The sequence below is a fragment of the Geotrypetes seraphini genome, chromosome 3 (genome assembly GCF_902459505.1).
Source record: "Geotrypetes seraphini chromosome 3, aGeoSer1.1, whole genome shotgun sequence".
In the NCBI taxonomy this organism is placed as follows: domain Eukaryota; kingdom Metazoa; phylum Chordata; class Amphibia; order Gymnophiona; family Dermophiidae; genus Geotrypetes; species Geotrypetes seraphini.
The window spans coordinates 95,695,088-95,719,283 of record NC_047086.1 but is presented as its reverse complement, the minus strand read 5'-3'; the positions used below and the strand labels follow the sequence as shown (position 1 = coordinate 95,719,283).

The 24,196-nt window shown below is 42.8% G+C and overlaps 1 long non-coding RNA gene across 2 annotated transcripts in view; it reads left to right on the top strand.

Annotated features, from left to right (window-relative positions):
- The first annotated feature begins 1,730 nt into the window (after positions 1 to 1,730).
- LOC117356588 overlaps positions 1,731 to 24,196 on the top strand; it is a 40,584-nt gene continuing 18,118 nt past the window's right edge. For both annotated transcript variants that reach the window (XR_004538675.1, XR_004538674.1), the window contains exons 1-3: positions 1,731 to 1,881; positions 15,057 to 15,159; positions 23,755 to 23,794. This is a non-coding gene — a long non-coding RNA (uncharacterized LOC117356588). The remainder of the gene's footprint in view (positions 1,882 to 15,056; positions 15,160 to 23,754; positions 23,795 to 24,196) is intronic.

Here is a 24,196-nt window from a genome sequence, read left to right as displayed (position 1 = left end):
ATTTGTACAGAATCTATCTCCTTTCAACTTTAGAGAGTGCTGTCTCGTTCTCCCTACCTTAGAGAGGGTGAACAAGCTGCCGGAACCCCTGAACCCCCAAGTGAAGTAAGCTGGGTAGGAGGGATGCCCACTCCCTCCTACTGGAACCCTCAAATCCCCACCTGTGAAGTAAGCTGGGCAGGATGGATGTTTGCTATCCCCTGTTTCCATCCCCCAAACCCTGAACCCAACCCCCCTGACAGCTCCCCAAGGTTCAGGCAATGGGAAGAAGGCCTAAGGTTCCAGTTGGCCCAGGTGCCTAATGCCCTTCCTATAGGAGGGGCCTTAGGTATCTGAGCCAATCAGAGCCTTAGGCCCCTCCCCGGTGTATCCCAGAATGCACCGGTCAGGGGAACACCCACATTTTGGAGTGGCGGACCAGCTGGCTAGAGGGTGCAAGCATCCCCCAGCCAGACATTAAAATGAAAGGTATGGGTGTAGAGTTATGGGTACAGGGTGGGGGGGGGGGGCTGAGCCTTGGGGGTGTTGGGGGGGTTGAGTTCATGAAGGTTTGAGTTCAGGGTGGGGGCAGGAGAGAGTGGGCATCCCTCCTGCCAAGCTTACTTCATGAGTGGGGGTTTGGGGGTTCCAGCAGGAGGGAGTAGGCATCCCTCCTACTGGCTGATGTTGTGGGGGGAGGGGGTTCCTGCCATGGCCACTCAACTGATCGCAGCAGGGAGATTTCCTTGCTGCTATCAGCTCAGCGGCTGTGTCTATTTGAAATGCAGACCAGCATTTTGCTGGCCTACATTTCAGGCATCTATTGTGGCTCTAGGGAGATGCCTAGGGCCACTTAAACTTGCCCAAGGCTACTTTCAGCTGAAACAATGCCAACGTTCAGCCTTGGGCAAGCTTAAGTGTCTCAACGTGTCTCCCTGCATCCGTGACAGACACTTACAGTGTAGGAGGCCTGTCTCAGGTTTCTTGTGTTTTTTTAAAGAAAATGTGGAATGGCTTGTTAGACAGCAGTAGGACTCCTACTGCTGCCTAAAATCAGGACACCATTTATAGGATTTTCCCCTTAGTACATGAGCCGGTACTGACTACATAATGTGTGGCATTAGGGGCTCATGTGCTAATGGGAAAATTAGCACATGGTCATTAACAAGGAAAGTAGAAAAACCCAGCAGTAAAAATGATCTTTTGTGTCTGGGTATGGTTTGCATAAAAGAACACTAAGGCCACTTTTTACCATTGTTTGGTAAAAGGGCCCCATAATATGCAAATTCAAGATAGTGTTCAAATGGGAGTATGGCAGAGGCATTGGCAGTGCTGTTATTTGTATGTACAACTTTCAGGATACAATAAGTTGTGCACCTTGTCACAGGGCTGCCCCTGTTTCTAGGGAGGAAGCCTTGCCAAAAGAGGACAGTAAAGCTAAAAACATTAAAAGTATTCCGAAACCTGCTAATTTAACTCCCAAAGCAACCCCTAGGAATATTCAAAAGCCAAGCCTTCCCATAGTTAAACCTCCTCAAGCCATGCCTAAAGCATCCAACACTGGTTTAGCTTTCCCCAAGTCAGCTGTAAGGAAACAGCCAAGAAGACTACATGTCCCAGCAGCCACAGGGCCAGGGAAGGGGAAAAAACAGGGATGGAATATAAGCAACACCCAATCAGGCTGATACTGGTTCAGGCCAGATTATATGGCTTCAGAGGGCAGGCTACTCTAACCCACCTGCAGTGAGAGCTAATCAGCACACTGCAGTGAAAGAAAAGGGAGTAACTTTCACACAGAGGCAGCTCCACTAACAGCAACCCAAAGCCACACAGCAGAAGGAAGGCAGAATACAGCCTATGAGAGCCAGAAAGCAGCAGTCCTCACCATGCCAGCAAACTAAGGTAGAAGTTTGTGAAGAAGAAAGCAATGCTAATGATAATACTATTTTTGTGCCAGATTTTGAAATGGCTGATAGTGAAAGTTCCTCTGACATGGAAACAGAGAGAACTGATTTGCCTAGCCTAGAAGGCATGGAAGTAAGCTGAAGGCCATTGATAAAAGGGGTTACATGTTGGCTCAAGATTATTGAGAAATTGGAAGTTTTTTTGTTTTGAACTTTAAAAGACATGCCAGAGGCAGCCATTTTGTTGGGATCTTGGGAGGGGATCTTTCCAAGCTGATCCATAGAGTGATCCCACCCTTGGGGCATTAAGTCTAACCCCAAGGGAGTTTTGCCTGGCAGAAGAAAAACTTTCATTTTGTTGAAATAAGGTTTTTATGTTTTGGCATATTTTTGGCATAAACTGCAATTGTTTTGGTTGATTTGTGAATGCTGGACTTAAAACCTGAGAATTATTTTTGAAGTCTGTTATGAAGATACAAACCTGAGAAATCACTTAGTGAAGTTAATGTTTGTGGTATATGAACAATAAACTGTACAAAGAATTTGCACCATTAGTTTTGAACTCTTTTTTTATTAAAGCAGTACCAATCTACCAAACAACCTCACAAACCGTTCGGCCGAGGTTTGTGTGCACTGGGTTAGGTCACTTGCTGATCCCAGCTTGGCTGCACCTGGTCACAAACCCTTGCTGCATTTGGGGGCCTGCAGGTACTACTACTATTATTTCTAAAGTGTTGAAAGGTATACACAGTGCTGTACATTTTAACATACAATAGACAGTCCCTGCTCAGAAGAGCTTACAATATAATTTAGACAGGATAATTCAGGGTTGGGGAGATTATAGTGGGTATAGGTATCTGACAGCATTGACTGGGGCTTAAGAGTTGAAAGCAGTTTTAAAAAAGTGGGCCTTTAGCTTGGATTTGAACACTGCCAGGGATGGAGCATGACGTATTGATTCAGGCAGCCTGTTCTAGGCATACGGCACTGCAAGAAAGAAGGGACAGAGTCTGGAGTTGGCAGTGGAAGAGAAGGGCACAGATAAGAGGGGCTTGCCCGATGAGCGGAGATCACGGGGGGAGGGGGGAAGCAATGGCTGGTATAACTAATGTGGCCATTTATTTTTTCATCAAAACGGGACATCTAGTAATATACAGCCCCGCCCCCAATTTCTTCCATTCATTTTTCATGTACACACAATATCTTATTAATTAATAATGGTAAACCATAAAATTAAAAAAACCCACAAAGCACACTGTATGCAGAGAAAATGTTAATTATCATTTACGAGTTTTGTTTTTTTTTCAAAGATGTCAAGGCATATTACTTTAAAATATGGAATGCCATCTCAGTAACTATAGAAAAATAGACAAATATAGTGCAAAATATAGACAGTAGATATAAATTCTCAAAACAGACACATTTTGATCACTAAATTTAAAATAAAATCATTTTTCCTACCTTTGTTTGGTGATTTCATGAGTCTCTGGTTGCACTTCCTTCTGACTGCATCCAATCTTTCTTTCTTTCTTATCCAACATTTTTTTAACAATCCAGCCCCATCCCCTTTGGGTCCAGGTCTCTCTCTCTTTTCCCTCTGTTACTGTCCCCAGATCCAGTGTCGGTTCTCATTTGTACCTTTGTTCCAAGTCTCACTCTCTCTCCCTCCTCTGTTATGATCTTAAATCTCCCTGTTCTTCCCCAAGGTCTCTCCCCCTCTGTCTGAACCTCCCATAGTCCTGCATCTGCCTCCTGTCTTTCCCCTTTGGTCCAGGCCTTTCTCTCTCTAGTCTTTCTAATCTGCTTACAACCCTCCTCTTTTCTCTGCCTCTTCCTTCCTCCCTCCCAGCAGATTTTAGCATATCTCTCTCCTCCTTTTGTCCCCTCAGATCTGGTATCTGTCTCCTTCCTCTTTTCCTCCTTCCAGGTCTGGTATCTGTCTCCTCCCCTTCCCCCCTGCTTAGGCATCTCTCTCTCCGCTCCGTTCCTCCTGTTCTTCCTTCTTAATTTATTTTCTGCCTCTTTCTAAATTCTTTCTTACTATTCAGTCCTCAATTTCCCTCTTTCATTGTGTCTACCTATAGGTTGCCACCTCTTTCCTTCACCCCTTCCAGTATCTAACTCTATCCTCTTCCCTCAATCCATCATATGCCCTTTTTTTCTCCTCACCACTTCTTTCCAGCATCTGCTCCCCCTCTCCCCCACTTTCATTCAGTGTCTGTCCCTCCTATCCCCCACACTTCCATTCAGTGTCTGTCCCCCTCTCTCTACCCCTTCCATCTACTGTTCACCCTCTGTCTCGCCCCTTCCATTCTTTGCCCTCTCCATCCAGTGTCCGCCCTCTCTCTCTTCATATGGCATCTTCCTTCTTTCTATTCTCCTTCCATAAACTGTCTCCTTTGTACATGATTCATTTCAGCTTCACCCCCTCTCAATTTTTCTGTCTCCCTATGCTCTGGAATCTCTCTTTTCTCTTCTCCTTTCCTTCCTTCCCACTCCACCCTATGGTCTGGCGTCTCTATCTCCTTCCCTTCCCTCCCCCATGCCCTGGCATCTCTCTCCCTCCATGCTCGGGCACCTCCTCCCTTTAGTCTGGCATTTGTTTCCCGTCTCTCCCCCCATGCCCTGGCATATTTCTCCTCTCCTTCCATCTCCCCCTCCCCTTCCATTATCTGGCATCTCCTCTCCTTCTTTTCTCTCCCTCCCTCCTTCCTTTCCCGTGGTCTGGCATCTGACTCCTCTCCCCCTCCATGCCCTGACATCTCCTTTCCTTTCCCTCCCTGCCATGGACTTGGCATCTCTCATTCCTCTTCCTTTTCCCTCTTTTTTTGTCAGCATGCCCCCTATATACCTATTACTCCAATATCCAGAACCTCCTTTTTCTTCTTACTGCATCCACCCCGTGTCCAGCATCTCCCACTTGTTTTCCTACTCACTTCATGTCTGTTTTTTTTCCTTCACCAAACAACCTTCATGTCCAACATCTTCCTGTTTTTTTTTTTTTCCTTCCCTATCCTTTTAAAACGTTGACGCGTCTGCCCTGCACCCCTTTCCCTGATAAGTCCCTTCTACACCTCCCGAGTCCCCGCTGCTGCATCCCTCACTTCAGTTCGCAATGCATTATCTTCTCCCCTGCAGAGCCTTGAAACACTCCTTCCTACGCAGAGCTTCGGCTTGCAACCGGCCGACGCCATCTGCCATCTTCCCACAATGCACCGCTCCCACCAGGCCCTGCACAAACTACCGCCGAGCCCTGCGGCTGCTGCGCTAAGGACCCATCCTAGGGGACAGTGGAGAGGGCAGATCACATCGATTGGTGCCTGAGCGCTGTTCCTATCCCTTTAATGAACAGGAAAGTCCGGAAGAAGCACTGCCCTGCCTGTCCTGTTAGCCCCACACACAGCTTCGGGACACCGTCTCTGAAAACGGGACATTTTGGCGTCCCGAAGCTGTGCATGAGGACAACGGGACAGGGAAACTGAAAAAAGGACAGTCCCGTTCACCACCAGACATATGGTCACCTTAGGTATAACCACAGGTGCCTAAATGCAAGGTGCACCAATACTGGGTTATACTAGCATTGTATAGTGGAATCTTGTCACCCCAATGGCAAGAGGGCATATGTCTGGCATATGCACATCTCTTTCAACCCCCCTTCCCTCCCTCCCTCCATGTACTTCTACACCAGGGCCCCCCACCCCCGAAGGCCTGCACCCCCACCCCCAAAGGCTTGCCTGTACCAACCCCCAAAGGCCTGTCTGCACCCCTCCAAAGGTCTGCCCCCCCCCCCCCCCCCGGAAGGCCTGTGTGTTCCCCCTGGGCTCCCGTGCACCATTTACCTACTACCAGCAGCCTGCAGAGAAGATCGCTGGGGCTAGTGATCTGTGCAAACTGCTATAGGTCTTCGGAGCTGTTTCCTCTGCCACGATCCTGCCTCTGACATCAGAGGAGAGGTGGGATCATGGCAGAGGAAACGGCTCCGAAGACATAGCAGCTTGCAGAGATCGCTAGCCCCAGCGATCTTCTTTGAAGGCTGCTGCTAGTAGGTAAATGGTGCGCGGGAAGCCAGGGGGGAAGCCAGACACCAGCAGGAGGCCAGGGGGCAAGCTGGACACCAGCACTTCCAGACTGACCCTTCCCCCCCACTAAAGCAGGTGTGACAGCGACTGGCCAGCAAGAGGCAGCGCTGCCGCTCCTGCTTTAGGGGGAGATGGGGGGAGGGTCAATTACTGAATTGGGAGCCCGATTTTTGTTTTGTGTTTGTTTTTTTATTTGTTTGTTTTAAATCGATTCAAATTGATTCACCCGAAGTGAATCGGTGAACCAATTCGAATTGTGAATCAGGCAGCACTAAATGGCACCATGTAGCAGTTATGTGCATAACTGTCCTTAGTCGCTATTCTATAAGTTGTAAGCTAATTCCAGAGTACAGTGGTCCCCTATGAATTTGCAGTTCACGAATCGCATATTTACTCATTCGTAGTCTGCTCTCGCTGCCTCTTCCTGTAGTAAAGTTGGGCTACACCAATCAGGAGCTGCATGTCAAAGCAGTTCCTGATTGGTATAGCCCAACTTTACTACAGGAAGAGGCGGTCGGAGCGACCGCGAGTGATTTTATTCACCTGTCAGCGCTCCAGCTGCTCTCTCCTGCCTCCCCTGACTTTTGAAAGGTGAAAAACTGCATTTGCGGTTTTTTTAAAATTTGCGGGGGTTCCTAGAACGGAACCCCTGTGAATTTTGGGGGAATACTTTATGGGATTTCAAAGGGGCATGGATTTGGGAGGGCAAGGGTGAGTTGGGAGCGGGTCAGGTAATTACATATACAAGTTGTAGAAATATATCATTTACAATACATGCTTAATTAAGTACTCAAACTCCCAGGTGAGGATAGTTGTGCAGAATGTTTTTTTTTTTTTTTAAGGATGAGATTGTTGAGGCACTTGAACAACTTACTTTCTGATTATCATTTTTTATTTGTCTTGCAGGCAATGGTGTCTGTGTTAAATTACTTTAATTCAATCTATTTGGGTGTATTGCTTTCTACTTGCCAATCTTTGCAACTTGTTTAAAATGCAGCAGAGAGATTATTGATAGAGATATCATGGCTTGAGCACATTTCACTGATCTTAAAACAACTACATTGGTTGCTTATTTTCTGAAGAGTTAGAGTTAAGGTTTCTGTATTGATTTTTAAGATCTTAAATGATGCTGTGTCTTCTCTTTCAGCTGCATTTTTAAGCTTTATCGGCCAGTTTGGCTATTATGCTCCACTGAAAAGTGTCTATTAGCATTACCTTCTCTCAAACATGCTAAATCTGAAAAGGTTTGCAGTGGGATGTTGCAAGTTGGAGGTGTATGTGTTTAGAGTTCCTTCTTTTAAATCTGAGGATAAATACTGTATTTTTATAGTTTCATAAAAATCTGAAAGCATTTTTATTTGGATTAGCTTTCTAATTTTATTTATTTGATTTGCAAGCTTCTGAAGTATTTTATCGTAAAGTTTTACGACATGGTGCTGAAAATTTCTCAATCCAACCAACCAACTTCCTAAATTTTGAGCATTATTTTGCCACTGTTAGAGAATGACACAGTGGCTGTTGATAACTCGTCAATAAGGGGGGGGGGGGAAGCGCTCACTGTGGGCACAGGGACAAGGCCATCCACCGCCCCTTGGAGTGGTGAATGGCCTTGTCTCCGCAGTAAAGGGAGGGAATACACAAGGCCCCCTCCCTTCTTCCTACCTACTAAATCTCCCTCCCTCCCCCTTACCTTAGCAGTAACTTGCTGAAGCTGATTGCGTCGGAGGAGAAGCTTCCGCCCACACACACGTGACTGCAGGCAGGCTCAGCCGCTTCAGCAAGTTACTTTACTAATGCGCTGCGAAGGTAAGGGGGAGGAAGGGAGATTCTTGGGCTGCGCGGGGGGTGCTGAAGAGTAGTGTGGTGGCAAGAGGGAAGGGTGGTGGTGGTGGGGAGAAGGCGCTGAAGGGAAATGGGGAAGACAGAGTGGGGAGAAGGTGCTGGAAGGGAAGAAGACAAATGCCAGAATATGGGGGGAGCAGAGGTAAGAAGATGGATGCCAGACCAATTGGGAGAGTCACAGTAACAGAGCAAATGGAAGATGCTTAGAGAAGACAGACAGTGGATGGAAGAAATTGAATGAGAAGATGAGGAAAGCAGAAACCAGACAACAAAGGTAGCCAAAAAAAAAAATTATCTTATTTCCTTTTTTTTGCTTTAGGATAAAGTAGTATATTAGTTGTGTTGATAAAAATTTATAAACAAAGCCCTGCCAGCTGAACATCTCTTTCTCTAGTTCAGCAGCCAGAACTTTGATTTATAAGGAAGGAATAAGCTAAATATTGCAGTACTGAGGCTTGTATGGATGCTGCGGGGACGGGGCGGTCACAGGGATGGGGGTCACAGGGATGGGGCGGTGACAGGGACAAATTTTTTCCCCATGTCATTCTCTAGCCACTGTAGCTGAAAAAACTTTCTTCTTACTTAAGTGTCGGGAGCAGCACAGAGCATTCAACGTTCCAGCCTATGCTAAAAACTGCTTCTGTGGTTTTGTTAAAAAAAAAAAAAGGGGGGGGGAGGGGAGGTGTTTATGTTTTTATATTGATTGTTTCAGGTCACCATATCCACCTCATTCTCTTCTTGGTTGGACTGAAAACTTTTCAGTGCCCCCTTGTATTCTGTTTTGTATACATTGTTTATGTATGTGATATAACCTGCCTAGAACTGTGGATGGAATAAGCTATAAGTATTTTAAATAGATACATTTATAACCTGTAAGTGTGTATGGATAATGGGCTGATATTCAAAAATATTTAATAATTTTATGGCCATGTTTAGCAAATGTTAGAGCATGTAATGGGAGGTAGCAGCCACTAACTGCTGTTGTACCAATAGGAATAACAATATTGCAAAAACTCAAAAAAAGGAAGAAACCCAAACAGGAAAAAAACAATCTTCCCTGACCCTATGAAAAGGATGCGGGGGAGAGACACTGTAGCCACAAGAAGTAACAAAATGTATCAATCAGTATGTGTAGTGTAGTATGGTGTGTGGTAAGCGGGAAGTCCTCAGTCACCCAGCGAGCAATGGGGATTACACAACCCCTGATGTGCCAGCTGTCACATCAGTGTGCCCAGATGGGCATAAAATGTGAAACATCCTCAGGCTCACCCGCAAGTGATTGCAAATGTACTAGTGCACCAAAATTGTGCTAAATGTGCAAAAAAATATAATCAACAAGTGACATACACTGTTTCTACCCCTCATCTGAGGGTGTGAGTGACCAAAAACAACCAATAAGGCAAGGGCTGGGAGAACAAGCCAACAGTTGGAAAGAGTACTTAGCTCTCTATGGTTCAAGTCTCTAGGCAGCCAAATGGCTTATCCACATATGTCCGTCCAACGGAACTCTGTTTCAAGGGTACAACAGACCCCCTTCCTCAGGAACTGACTGCTTAGCTGTAGTCCAACTTGTTCAAACACCCGCCGGATTGGAATAGGAGAAAATGGCGCTGAACCCGGCAGAACGCCTCCACTGATAACTGCAGAACAGGTGACGTCATCACGTCTGACGTCAAACCCGGGAATTTCAAAAAGATTTTTTAGTTCATGTTAAATGGCGCAATGCCACTCAATATAGTCATTAAGTCCCAGAGGATACACTGATTGTAGCTCAAAAATCCAGTATTGTTTTCTCCCTTGGAGACGTATAGTTTTATCCCCATCAAAGTTCTCAGCAATCTGTTCGATGATACTCCATCGTAGATCTGTAAATGAATGACATTGTTGAATGCAGTGGGGAACCATGGGAGAACTCATTGACGAGGGGTTTATCCTACTTTTATGCTCAATGAGACGCGTCCTAATAGTCCTCTGGGTTTGCCCTACATATACCATCTGCCCGTGCCAGCTGGTATATGTAGCTGGTATATGTAGCAGACTATTAGGACGTGTCTCATTGAGCACAAAAGTAGGATAAACACCTCGTCAATGAATTCTCCCATGGTTCCCCACTGCATTCAACAATGTCATTCTTTTACAGATCTATGATGGAGTATGATCGATGGAGTATCATCATTTCTATAGTACTAAAAAGGGATACACAGCACTGTACAGTATATTAAACATGCAACAGACTGTCTCTGCTTAAAAGATCTTACAATCTAATTAGCACAGACAGGGCATATTAGGGTAGGGGTGGGGAGTTTCTTGCAAATAACGATAGGATGGATATAGGTAATTTTATGGTGAGTGGGAGTTAGGAGTTGAAAGCAGCATCAAAAAGAGGGCTTTTAGCTGGGATTTGAATACTGCTGGAGATGGTGCCTGATGTAAAGACTGAGGCAGTTTTTTTCCATGCATATGACACAGCAAGACAGAAGGGATGATGTCTAGAGTAGACAGAAGTGCTGCCCGATTCACGATTCGAATTGATTCACCGATTCGAATCGGGTGAATTGATTCAATTTTCAAAAAAATCGGACTCCCGATTCAATGACCGACCCTTCCCCCGTGCCTTCCTAAAGCAGGAGCTGCAGCGCTGCCTCTTGCTGGCTGTCCGCTGCCACTCCTGCTTGAGGGGTGAGGGTCAGTCAAAAAGGCCTCCCCCCAGCTTCCCCGCTCTTACCTTTAGGCTAACATGGCAGCCTGCAGGCTCGTTGGTGTTATAGCGATCCCTGCAGCTGCCCATTGTCCTCAGCAGCACGTTCTCTCTGCTACGTCCTGCCCCTGCTCTGACGTCAGGGACAGGATCGCGGCAGAGATAACGTGCCACTGAGGATGACGGGCATCTGCAGGGATTGCTTAAACATCAACAAGCCTGCAGGCTGCCGTGTTAGCCTAAAGGTAAGAGTGGGGAAGCTGGGGGTAGATACAGGCTTGATGGGGGAGCAGGTGTTCGTGGTGGTGAGCAGGCCGAAGAGTGCTTTCACGGCATGGGGACAGGCCTTTGCCGGGGGAGCAGGTCTTCGGCGGGGAGCAGGCCGAAGAGTGCTTTCACTGCAGGGGGGCAGGCCTTTGCAGGGGGAGCAGGTCTTCGGCGGGGAGCAGGCCGAAGAGTGCTTTCACTGCAGGGGGGCAGGCCTTTGCAGGGGGAGCAGGTCTTCGCGGAGGAGAGCAGGCCTTCATGGCAGGGAGGCAGGGCTGGGAAGAGGAGGAAGAGTTCCTTCACGGTGGGGAGGCAGGCCTGTGCAGAGGGAGGAGGAGGAAGGAGTAAGAGAGGGGAGGGGAGATGCCAGACCTGGTGTGAAGGGAAGAGAGAGGCCAAACCAAAAAGAGGCGGAGGAAAGCAAAGGAGAGGTGCTGGACTAAAGGAGAGAGGGAGAAGAAATGCAAGACCACAAGGGGAAAGGTACAAGAGGGACAGATACTGCTACAAAGTAGGTGGACAGGAGAGATAGTAGGAGAAAGCCTGTACCTGGGGAAGGGATGCAAGAGGTAAGGAAAAGAGAAAGAAGCTGGATATGGGGAAAGATAAGATGCTGGGCATGGAAGGAGCATAGGAACTGGGACACAAGGGGAACAGTACTGGAGAGGAGAATAGGGACAGGGACACAGAAGAGAGATGCTCGATGAAAGGGTAGTTGAGAAAAAGAGAGATGGTGGATCTGGGAATGGTGGGGTCCATCGCTGCAGCTGTGGGGGGATGAAGATGAAAAAAAAGAAAGATGCCAGACCTCCAGGGGAGGAAAGGGAAACAGAAGGGGAGGACAGAGATGGAAGATGGATGGTTAGCATGGAGAAAGAAGGAGAGCCTGATCAGAAGGCAACCAGACCAACATGGGACCAACATGATTTGAAAAATAACCAGACAAGAAAAGATAGGAAAAATAATTTTATTTTCTGTTTTGTGATTACAATATGTCAGATTTGAAATGTGTATCCTTCCAGAGCTGGTGTTAGACCGTGAACGTGAGCTAGGAATTAACAGGGAGAAAAAAAGTATTTTTTGTTTGTTTATACCACAGGACCAGTGTGGGTAGGAGAGGGCAAAGGGGGTGAAGAGGCTATAAAATAAACCCACCAGGATGTTTGGAAAAAAACCACCCGATTGGGCAGCAAAATCGAATCAAAAAATCAATTCAATAGGCTGAATCGAATCAAAAAATTTTTTCCTGAATCGGGCAGCACTAGTAGGCAGTGAAGGAGAAGGGTATGAATAGGAAGGACTCCCCTATGCTCCCATAGAGTTCACAGGTGGGAGCATAGGGGGAGAGAAATGTGGAGAGATATTGAGGGACTGCAGAGTGAGTTCATTTGCAGGTTAGTAAGATGAGTTTGAACTGTATTTGGAAATGGATGGCGTGTCGGTGAAATGACTTGAGGAGAGGGGTAATGTGAGTGTGATGGCTCTCATGGAATATAAGTCATAGAGCAGAATTTTGCATGAATTGAAGGGGAGGAAAGAGATGGTTGAGCAGAAAACCTAAGAGAAGAAAGTTGCAATAATTTAAACGAGAGGTGATGAGTGTGGATGAGTTTTGGTAGTGTTGTTCAGAAAGAGGAGGTCAGATTTTGGTAATATTATAGAGGAAGAAGTGACAGGCTTTAGAAATTTGTTAAATCTGAGTGGTGAAGGAAAGAGAGGAGTCAAAGATGACCTCAAGGTTACGAGCTAACAAGACAGGGAGGAGGAGAGTGTTGTCCACATAGATAGAAAATGGGGATAGGGGGGAATTGGGTGTAGGCAGGAAGATAAGGAGCTCAGTCTTAGCCATATTCAGTTTTAGATGGTGGTGAGACATCCAGGTGGCAGGTAGGCTGAGACTCTGATCTAGATTCCTGTAGAGATATCTGGGGTGAAAACCATGGGAGGAGATCAATTCACAGACGGAGCAGATATATATATGGAGAAAAGGAGAGGTCCTAAGGCAGAGCCTTGAGGTACACTGATTGTGAGCAAGATAGCAATGGAGGAGGATCCCCCATTGCATACACTGAAAATGTGATGGAAGAGATAGGATGAAAACACAGAGCGCAGAACCTTGGAATCCACAGTGAGGATAGTGTATCAAGAAGTATGTGGTGATCAACAGTACTGAAGGCAACAGATATATCAAAGAATGAGGCCATTGGATCAGGCCAGGAACAGGTCATTAGAGACTTTAGCAAGGGCTGTTTCATCACTTTATAAAAAATTTTCTAAGCAGTCTCTAAAAATCCAAGTACCCTTTATTCCTTTAACAGTTTTATTTCCACTTTCAAATAATGCTAAGAGCATTTAGGGATAGTAGATGGCATGGCCAGACAGCCTAGATAGACCATATGATCTTTGCCTGCCTTTAAGAAAGATTTGGACAAATTCTTGGAGGAAAAGTCCATAGTCTGTTATTAAGACATGGGGGAAGCCTCTGCTTACCCTGGATCAGTAGCATTGAATGTTGCTACTCTTTGGTTTTTTGCAGGTACTAGTAACATGGATTGGCCACCGTGAGAACTGGCTACTAGGCTTGATGGACCATTGGTCTGACCCAGAAAGGCTATTCTTATGTTCATTTTTCTGTGTTTATTTCTTTAGCAGTTAGGCATGACCTCCCTTTTCGAAATCCTTGTTGGATCTCCCTATAGAGTCATGATTATCACAGTGACTATTATTTTTTTCTTAACAATGACTTACATCTTTGTATCCAGCCCCAATGTTAAACTCCCTGGTCTTTTTTTAGTTGGATCACTCCTGGAACCCTTCTTGAAAACTGACATAACATTGGCTACCTTTCAGTCCCCAGGCGCAGAGAAAGATTGAAATGAGTTGGAGATTAACATTGCCAGTTTCATTGTGGAGATCCTGTTGAACTCAGGGATGAATATCGGGTCACAATGATTTTCTTCTATTTAGGGGGCCCTTTTACAAAGCTGTGATAAGCACTAATGCAAGCTTTCCGCAGAAAAGAAATGGCATACTGTGGGGTGTGTGGAGATGTCCCGAGGTAGTTTTTCTATATGCGCACATTACCCACACACTAATAAACATTTTTTGGCTTAGGGGGCATGTCTGTGGGCAGAGAGTGGGTATTTACTGCACTTATCAGTTAGTACAACCTAGTCCCTGATTAACAATTTACATTTTACTCATTGTCCATACAATAATTGGAAGTAGCACATGAGGCATTTTGGGAGGGGGGGGTATTGAAGTAACAATTTAGCCAGAGAGAAGTCGGTACTATATGGCCAAACGTTATTGGATAAGTGAGGCTGCTGAAACAGCAGGCCTAAAATTATCCAGTTAAAATTATTAGAAATCTTTAACTGGTAATTGGCAGAAGACTTAACAAGATAAGCTCCACTAAATATTTAGATATAGTTTCAAGATACCTTTACCATTTGGAAGCCTGCTGGCCCAATTGGTTTTCCTTAGGAGGTAGTTTGAAAATTTCCTCCCATTATAGTTTATTTTCATTAGGGCTGAGATTTTTATTGCATGCTTATTTAGGAAAATGTATTCCTGATCATTTATAGTAGCTAAGCAAGGCAATGGTGGAAATGCACAGAGGAGAGAAATGATTCCAGTGCTTTGCTGGTTAAAGCAAATTTAGTGGCATAGCAGTCTGAGATGAAACAATTGAAGCTGTTTATTGTGAAGGTGCAAAGATGAAGATGTATCTGCAGCATCACTAAGCTGGCTCATCTCGCTGGATTTATAGCTGTTGTTACCGGAGCACATTCAGAAATGCGCTGTCTACCCACTCTCTTCTAATGCAGCCTCAGAGCTGTAAAGGTACAGAGGACGGAAAATGAGAAGATTTATTTCCATTTAATGGACAAGCACAGCATCTTTATTTCCTACATGGGGGATCATCACCTCTCTCTTGTATTCTCTCTCTCTCTGTCCCTTTCTCTTTTTCCCCCACCTTAGAAGTTTGCATTTGGTAGGAAAGGTGCTTCTATTGTTAAACGCTTTCACATTTTAGTCATCATAGAAGCATGTTGATATCTGAAATATCTTCATCCTATATAATTTTCTTCCAAAATTAAACATCTTTTTTTTTTCTACCTTATTCTATGTGGACTTTTTATTTAGAAATGATTGTTTAATCTTTTCAAAATAACCTAGGTATCCCATTTATCTGTGATAGTATTCTGAGCAGTGAAGTAGCCTGCATTCTTAATATATTTTATTTTCCATAGAAAAATTAACTTGGGCTATGCTGATTTTCAGAGTGACTGGCATTATACAAAACACCATATTAGGAGAAGAAATGAGAACAGTGCTGTAAAGGCTGAAAACTGGGCAGCCAGGATGATAAGAGAAGAAATAAAAGGTTTGCAGCTTATATTGTATTCGCACACTTTTCATTTGGAAACCCTTTTCCCTGAATCTTTCTTTAGAGACATGCTCGCACTATCTAAAGTATGACTATATCAGTGTTCTACTAATATGGGGTTCTGATAAGGATCAGCACAGCAGTGTCCCAATTTTCTTAGATTCATAATAATGAGAGTAGCTCAGTGGGAGGAACTTTCATTAAATCTGGACATTTCTGTCTTCCAAAGAAAGAAAGACCCAGAATAAGCAAGATAAGATCTGAGCAATTTTTCAGGTCTGCCCACTGAATTATTGAAAATCACTTTAAAGAACCCCCCCCCCCCGCACATTCATTCAATGCTGTAATACCAGCAGTAGACTCAACAATATTGTCATTAGGTAGTAGTCATTAAGTAATACCACATAACAATTTTTTTGTTTATTTCTGGGTAATGAGTGTTCTTTCTTAATTGCCTATGCCCAAAAAGTATAGAAAATGACTACCACTCCTGTAACTTTGCTTTTATGGCCAGGACATTGATATTTTGAAATATACTTTTTTTTTTACAGAACATTTCAGATTGATTCCAAGCTGAGTAAATTTAGGTGCCCTTTTTCCAAGGTGCAAACATCCGACAGATGCATTTTGCTATGTATGTGACCAATTTATCAAGACGAAAGGGAAAAAATACTCCATAGACGCATATGCTAAGATGTGTGATGCCTACAAGGCATATTTCGGCATACCTGTTGGAGATTAAGACAAACCTTGGGTACCTCACTTCACATGTGGTCACTGCCAGACTCTGGGGGCCTTTTATTAAGGTGCGCTAGCCGTTTTAGTGCACGCTAAACGCTAACACGTCCATAGACTATAATGGAAGTGTTGGCGTTTAGCACGCGCTAAAATGTCTACCATGCCTTAGTAAAAGGACCCCTCTGTAACGCAAGACAATTTTTTTTCACTAGGATTATGAAATTTTCTACTATACAAATTCTTAGAATGTTTAATTTTTTAAAAAATATTTAAATTGTAAAATTTTCAATGTTATTTGAAGATACCATATATCATATGAAATATGTTGTGAGAATCTCATATAAAGAATAACTGCAAAGGAGAAAAATTTATAAAAGCAAGCACCATTTTTTCCTGTGGTACGAGGCGGGCAAGATTGTTCAGTGAACATTTCATGATATGTCTGGAAGTTTTCTTGTTTGTTGCTTTTGTTTTTTTTTTTAAATTATGGGGTCCTTTTACTATGGTATGCTAGTGCTAAATATTAACGTGCGCTAAATGCTAACGCATCTATTATATCCTATGGACGCATTGCCACGCATGAGAATTAGCGCGTGCTAAAATGCACTAGTGCGTCTTAGTAAAAGGACCCCTATATTTTTTTTAAGAGATTACCCACATAAATACATATTTTTGGGGGGCAGGCACTTCAATGAGAAATGTTTTTTCTCTGGATCCCCTGACTGTTTGTTTCTTCCACAAAATTAACCCCTCCCCTTCTACAAAGCCATGGTAGAGATTTCTACTATGGAGTGCTAAATGCTCTGACGCTGCCCTTACACTCATGGAATTCCTATGAGTGTCGGAGTAGCATCAGAGCATTTAGTGTTCCTGGCCATGGTAGAAACCTCTGTACCATGGTTTATGTACTTTACAAATAAAACGCAGCACTACTGGATTCAAAAACTTCCAGTGATAACTAATTCTAGGGGAGGAGGGACAGAGATACAAGGGGTGTTCAATAATTTATCTACTTCAGTAGGAAAGAAAAGAGTCCTCTGATAACTCCATACACTTCATCCACTTTCCCTACAATGACTTTGTTTTAACCCCTTTGAAATAAATCCTTCTGTTTGACCTTCAAACCAAGATGTCACTACTTCTTTGACACCTTCATTACTTGAAAACCGCTGTCCACAGAGATTTCTTCAAAACCTGGAACAGAAAATAATCAGAGGGAGCCAGAACAGGACTGCTGAAACCCACATTCTTGGATAGCAGCCTGTGATTGTTGCGACATGTGCACTGGTACATTGTCATGAAGAAGCAGCATGCCTGCAGTGAGTTTCTCATCTTTTCTCCTTGACTGACTTCTGCAAAGTGATCATTGAGTTGCCATACTTGTCTCTGGTTATGGTTGTTTTGTGTGACATCAACTCCAGAAGCAAAAGTCCTTCATAATCCCAGAAGATAGTTGCATCACTTTGTGTCTTGGATGTTTTTGGGGTGGGAGATGACTTGTGCTTCCATTACATTGACTCCATTTTGGACTCAGGATCTCAGTGATAGACCCAAGTTTCATCTCCAGTTACCAAACAAAGAAAAAATTCACTTGGTTTTCATGGAGCATCTCCAAGTTCTCCTGACAGCACTGGAGCATCATGGCCTTCTGACATGGTGTTGGCATTCTTGGAATCCAGCTTGCACTAATCTTGGACATGCCCAACTTTTCATTAAATATTTTCCAAACTGTACCTGCTGAAATGCCTATTTCTTCAGCTATTTGGGAAACCTTAATTTGTCTGTCAAAATTAAATCCTCAACTTTCTTGCATATTTCTATGGAAGTTGCTTCCAAAGGTCGTCCAGTATGAGGGTCATGTTAAATGGACTCTCTACCCCACTTAAACTGCTTGCACCAAAATTTTACTTTGTAGGATGATGGAGCAGGCTCGTATAAACTGCAGCCTTGTATTCATGGATATCCTTTGGCTTTTTCCCTTCTTTTGTGACAAATTTATCACTGAATGTTGCTCCAAATCTTAATAGTTTCTTACCTGATTTGCATGAGAAGCTCTTGACATCCTGTCTCTTGGAATTTTAGACCCATACTGAACTGAAACGAGTAAAAACCAAAATCACCTCAGTGAAAAACACCAAAATAGTACAGAACTTATGGTGTAACAAGCCTCAGAGACCTTACGTTCAAGCAATATACTGCTATATACGTATAGCCGGTCAGAATCTCAATCACTGGCTTGTGACAAGAAATGTACTATGATTTTAAATGTTATAAATAATTTTTAAAAATTGTGATTTAAATGTATTTTATCTTCTAAACGTGTCTTATCATTCAGAAAAAATCAACATTCAACAGTTGTGAAAATATTAATAAACAGCACTTATTTGTGAAATAATGAAAAATGGCACTGCAGTTACTCGAGAGGGTTCAGAGGAGAGCGACGCGTCTGATAAAAGGGATGGAAAACCTTTCATACGCTGAGAGATTGGAGAAACTGGTCTCTTTTCCCTGGAGAAGAGGAGACTTAGAGGGGATATGATAGAGACTTATAAGATCATGAGGGGCATAGAGAGAGTAGAGAGGGACAGATTCTTCAAACTTTCAAAAAAAATAAAAGAACAAGAGGGCATTCGGAAAAGTTGAAAGGGAACAGATTCAAAACAAATGCTAGGAAGTTCTTCTTTACCCAGCATGTGGTGGATACCTGGAATGCGCTTCCAGAGGACGTAATAGGGCAGAGCACGGTATTGGGGTTTAAGAAAGGATTGGACAATTTCCTGCTGGAAAGGGGGATAGATGGGTATAAATAGAGGATCACTGTACAGGTCCTGGACCTGTTGGGCCGCTGCGTGAGCGAGCTGCTGGGCACGATGGACCTCAGGTCTGACCCAGCAGAGGCATTGCTTATGTTCTTATGTACTTATGTTCTCCCTTCTCTGTCTCCTATACATCCCTTTCTAGTATTTCCCCTGTGCCCATCTCCATGCCTTAATCATCTCTCCATTCTATGACCCCTTCACAGTATATCCCTCTGTCCAGCATCTGCCTTCTGTGTTCTTATACTTTCCCATGTCTAGCATTACCCCTCTGTATCCATATACCCTCCCATGTCTAGCATTCCCCTTTAGTCCCTGCTCCCATCGATGCCCACCATCTCTTCCTCTTTAGTCCCTGCTCCCATCGATGCCCACCATTTCTTGCCTCCCTCTCTCCACTATATTACACTTAATGAAACCCATGTTGATTAGTTGAGATCACTATGAGCAGTGTTCTATGATGAGGTATAGTAATCATTAAGATGGAAGATCATATTTAGGTCCTTTGCCGATCCCTGGTGGAGGTACAGCGGGCAGGAGCAAGCTTTCTGATCTCCTGGCCTGCTGCTGACCGGCTGTGCAGATCCAGTTTCTTCAGCTGAGCGGCACAAGTATTTACCTTGCTGGTCCATGGAAGAAACCTTAACCGTGGCTTTGTAAAAGAAGCCCATAATGTACTGATTACTTTTATATATGTGCTGGTTTTGCTGAGTTGATAAATAATGTTTTTTAAAAAACCCACAATTCCCAATTATGTGTATCTATAGAATTGCTGTAGGGTGATCATAACTGTAGAGTTTAATTATCAAAATGTTGGAGACAGTGGTGTAGGGATCTGAAAGTTAATTCAGGAGGCATACGGCTGTTGTTTCACCTAGAATAGGTGTTACAAACAAGGCATGAAGGCATTATGTGAAACTTTTTAAAGTTTCAATCTGGATCTAATTACTCACTTTCCAAAGCCTGGTTACAATGCAAGTACTGTAGGTTGGTATTACTCAATCATTAAAACTTCTAACCATAGGTCTTCCAGTGGGTTTGTGGTCTCTTTGAAGGGACATTTCTTACAGATGCAAATTAGCTTTGCAGCAAACTTTCACATGAAAATTAATGGTGCAGCTGGTAAAAAAAGGTAATTATCTTATTGTGGTATAATTGTGTTTTTTTTATTTTTGTAAAAATGGGCCTGCAAAGACTTTTCTTGTTCTTATATTTGTAAAATGTAAGGCCTGCTTTGCATGCTTTTGCATCACAACAGCTCATTCATGTTGAATATAATTAAACTTTCATACAAAGAGGGTAATTTCATAACATGGTATTGAGATGAAAAATACCTATTCTAATCCTGTTTTGTAAAGGGAACATAACTGCCTTGTGCCTTTATACAATAGGCATGCAGAACCAATCCCAATAGCACTCAGATTCATATACACATTAATACCTATTCTGAAGCAGGTGTAAATGTGTTTCTGTGTTCTATACATGTATCCACGTTTTATAAAATATATGTTAACATTACAACTCCATCCCGATATGAACACCTATGTGCTGTCTATTTCTGAATATCCAACTGATTTACTGTGGCTAGAATTTGTTTAATGATTTTGCTTCCTGTGTATATCTGTGATTGAGCCGCTGTATTCGGTGAGAGGTTTACTATATGATGACAATTGCATTTCCAGCTCTTGGCCTGGAGAATTTATTGCGGTTCTGAATTCTCCCTCCTGACTAAGAATATTGAAACAGGACCTGTCGAACGGAGATACAGTCTGCCTATGAATCAGCTAAGTCATCCATTCATTTGAATTGTGTGAATGGAGATATTTATTTATTTATTTATTTACTAGCTGATGCCCCGGCGTTGCACGGGTATTTAATTATAGCAATAACACTGTAAATGGATTCAAATGATACTTTATAGTGGTGAATGAAATTATTTTTTTACAGCTTTATAAAAAGTACAATATTCAAATTATAATGTGAAATATTTGACAAAAATACAATACAACTAACACAAAACTTGATTATAAACAACATTTTTAGTTTCACCTCCAGGAGCAAGAACATATAAATTCTTGGGTGAAGAGACCCCCAGAACATATCACCCCAGTTAGTGAGGGATCTACATACCAAGTTTCGTTCAAATCGGTCAAGCCGTTTTTGAATTACTGTGAGAATGGCAGCGTTTTACTTTTTTTCCATTGACATGAATGGGTGAAATCTGATGTTCTGTTTGTAGCTCCGCCCATGTGTGCAGGTGGGCCACGAGACCCCCAGAACATATCATCCCAGGTAGTTGGAATTACTGTGAGAATGGCAACTTTTTACATTTTTTCCATTGACATGAATGGGTGAAATCTGATTTTCTGTTTGTAGCTCCGCCCACGTGTGCAGGTGGGCCGCGAGACCCCCAGAACATATCACCCCAGGTAGTGAGGGACCTGCATACCAAGTTTCGGTCAAATCGGTCAAGCAGTTTTTGAATTACTGTGAGAATGGCAGCTCTTTACATTTTTTCCATTGACCTGAATGGGTGAAATCTGATTTTCTGTTTGTAGCTCCGCCCACGTGTGCAGGTGGGCCGTGAGACCCCCAGAACATATCACCCCAGGTAGTGAGGGATCTGCATATCAAGTTTCGTTCAAATCGGTCCCACAGCTTTTTACATTTTTCCCATTGACTTGAATGGGTGAAATCAGATTTTCTGTTTGTAGCTCCACCCACGTGTGCAGGTGGGCCGCGAGACCCCCAGAACATATCACCCCAGGTAGTGAGGGATCTGCATACCAAGTTTCGTTCAAATTGGTCCCACAGCTTTTTACATTTTTTCCATTGACTTGAATGGGTGAAATCTGATTTTCTGTTTGTAGCTCCGCCCACGTGTGCAGGTGGGCCGCGAGACCCCCAGAACATATCACCCCAGGTAGTGAGGGATCTGCATACCAAGTTTCGTTCAAATCGGTCCCACAGCTTTTTACATTTTTTCCATTGACGTGAATGGGTGAAATCTGATTTTCTGTTTGTAGCTCCGCCCACGTGTGCAGGTGGGCCGCGAGACCCCCAGAACATATCATCCCAGGTAGTGAGGGATCTGCATACCAAGTTTCGTTCAAATCGGTCAAGCCGTTTTGCATAATCGCGGCACATACACACATACACACACACATACACACCTCCGATTTTATATATATATATATATAGATTTATTCACTATATTGGATATCACACTGCACATGTATTGGAGATGGATTTAATATGAACTTTCATATGAACTATTGATACCATTTTCTTATGACTTTTGGGACCTTTTGCTTTCATGTGGTTTCACACGTGGGGATGTTTGTTACCAATTTTTTTTGATTTTGAGGTTTTTTTTCTTTTATTGAGTCTTGGGGTTCTTTTGATATATTTTTTGTATTTTTTCTTGGTTCCCACATTGGTTGCACGTTTGTACTTCATATTTATTTATTTAAGGTCATATGATGTACGGGGCAGGATTTATTTAGACGTTGTTCTAAGTGCTAGTTAACTCAAGAATATCTGTCCGGGGCTTTTGGTTACTCGGAGGGAAAATTAAGCCCGTACTGAAACCTTTTAGTTAATTTTACTTCTCTTATTTTTCGGAGTGTCTGTTTGATTCTCCTTGAAGTGCTAAGTGCCTCTAATGGTGATTTATCCAAGACAATTCTTACCAACTATTTTTATACTATATTATATTATAATATATTTTCTGGCCCTTATGAAAAAGGGCACCAATCTCCACTGTCGAGTCTCAAACACTGATGTGCTTCATCCTACTGTGCAATGTACTCTCACACTTTATATTGCCCATCATATAATGCTCTACCATACCAAGTCTTCTCCTGTGATACAATATATAGCCTCCATTGCTATGCAAGGTCCCATGTCTGACCATGCCATGTTTTGTCACACAATGTTTTTGCCACATTTTGGCATACTGGTATCATTTCTCACACTATACATCATATGTTCCACACTATATTTGCCATACTATTCTACCATGCTACAATTTCTCATGCTATGCTTGCTACACAATGTCTCTACCATGCTAGGTTCTATCATGCTACGTATCACTGTCATGTCATACTAGGTTAACCATGCTTATACTATAATGCTCGCCATGCTATGTCTCACCTTGCCATGTTTTGTCATATTATGCTTTGCTAACTATGTTTTACCATCTTTGTCAAACAATGTTCTGCCATGTCATGTTTGCCATCACTTTATATAAATACGCTTTATTATGTATATAAACTTGTAACTCGTTCTGAGCTCTTCTGGGAGGATGGGATAAAAGACCCAATAAATAAATATATTTTGCTTTAATAGCCCCTTTGGTGGGATTGAGGGAAAAGCAGAACTATACTAAAACTACTGGCTTTCAAACACTACTTTTCTAGCTCTCTGACCACCACAATACTGTATAGTCTCATAGTTTAGATGGGTTTTTGCTCCAAGCTTATAGATTCAGACTTTCTTACCTATAATCCCTCCCACCCTTTCTTGGACTTGTTTATTGGGTACCTATGTATGTACAGCATCTACCTTATTCCTCAAGATCATATTTAGGTCATCTTAATGATTACTATTCCTTGTCATAGAACACTGCTCATAGTGATCTCAACTAATCAACATGGGTTTCATTAAGTGTAATAACTGTGGTTCATTGGTCCTAAGAAGGACAATCTGGAGGTTTAGGGTTTGCCCTATATATTTTAAAGTCTTTTCTATGAGATAGGAGATCAATAGACTCAAAAAAGGATTGGCTTCCTTTAAAGAAGCTTTCAAAGCTACGCATTATCCAGCTAATTTATCACTGCTGCCACAGAGGATAAAACCAGGCATAAATGGGTCACAGTAATCTCAGACAGAGGTAGCCACCCTATCAATTGTTGCCACTATACAATTATTTTGCTGCTGTACAGCCCACGTGATCTCTCACCATCATTTACAGATTTATCAACTTAGAAGATCCTTGATCATCTGATGCAAATCTGCTGGACATTTTTTCTTTTAGGGTTGTCCGGCTAGAAGAAAATTGAATGTCCATGTTTAAGGTGAGTGAACTCAGATTGTGCAACGGCCTGCCTCAGTCATGTGTTAAAATCTGTTTTGTGAGGCATATAATGACTAAATCATACTGAACTTGAAAGTTATGTAGACTGATTATATGAGTATTTGTCTATAATATTGTGTACATAAGATGAGTAAGAGTTGAAGGGCTATTTGATATTTAAGTTGTATTTGTCTTTTGTGTTTAATATATCATTTTATTATGAATGTTTTTATATGTAAACTGCCAAGAACAATTGGGATTGTGTGAGTTATAGTTTTATTTTATTTCAATTATTTTTATTGCTCATAAAAGAATATTACGAATAGAAATGAAAACAGCAAATATCAGGCTCAAACAATTTTCAATTTTAACTACCAATCCTTACCCCACCAACCCACTTCCT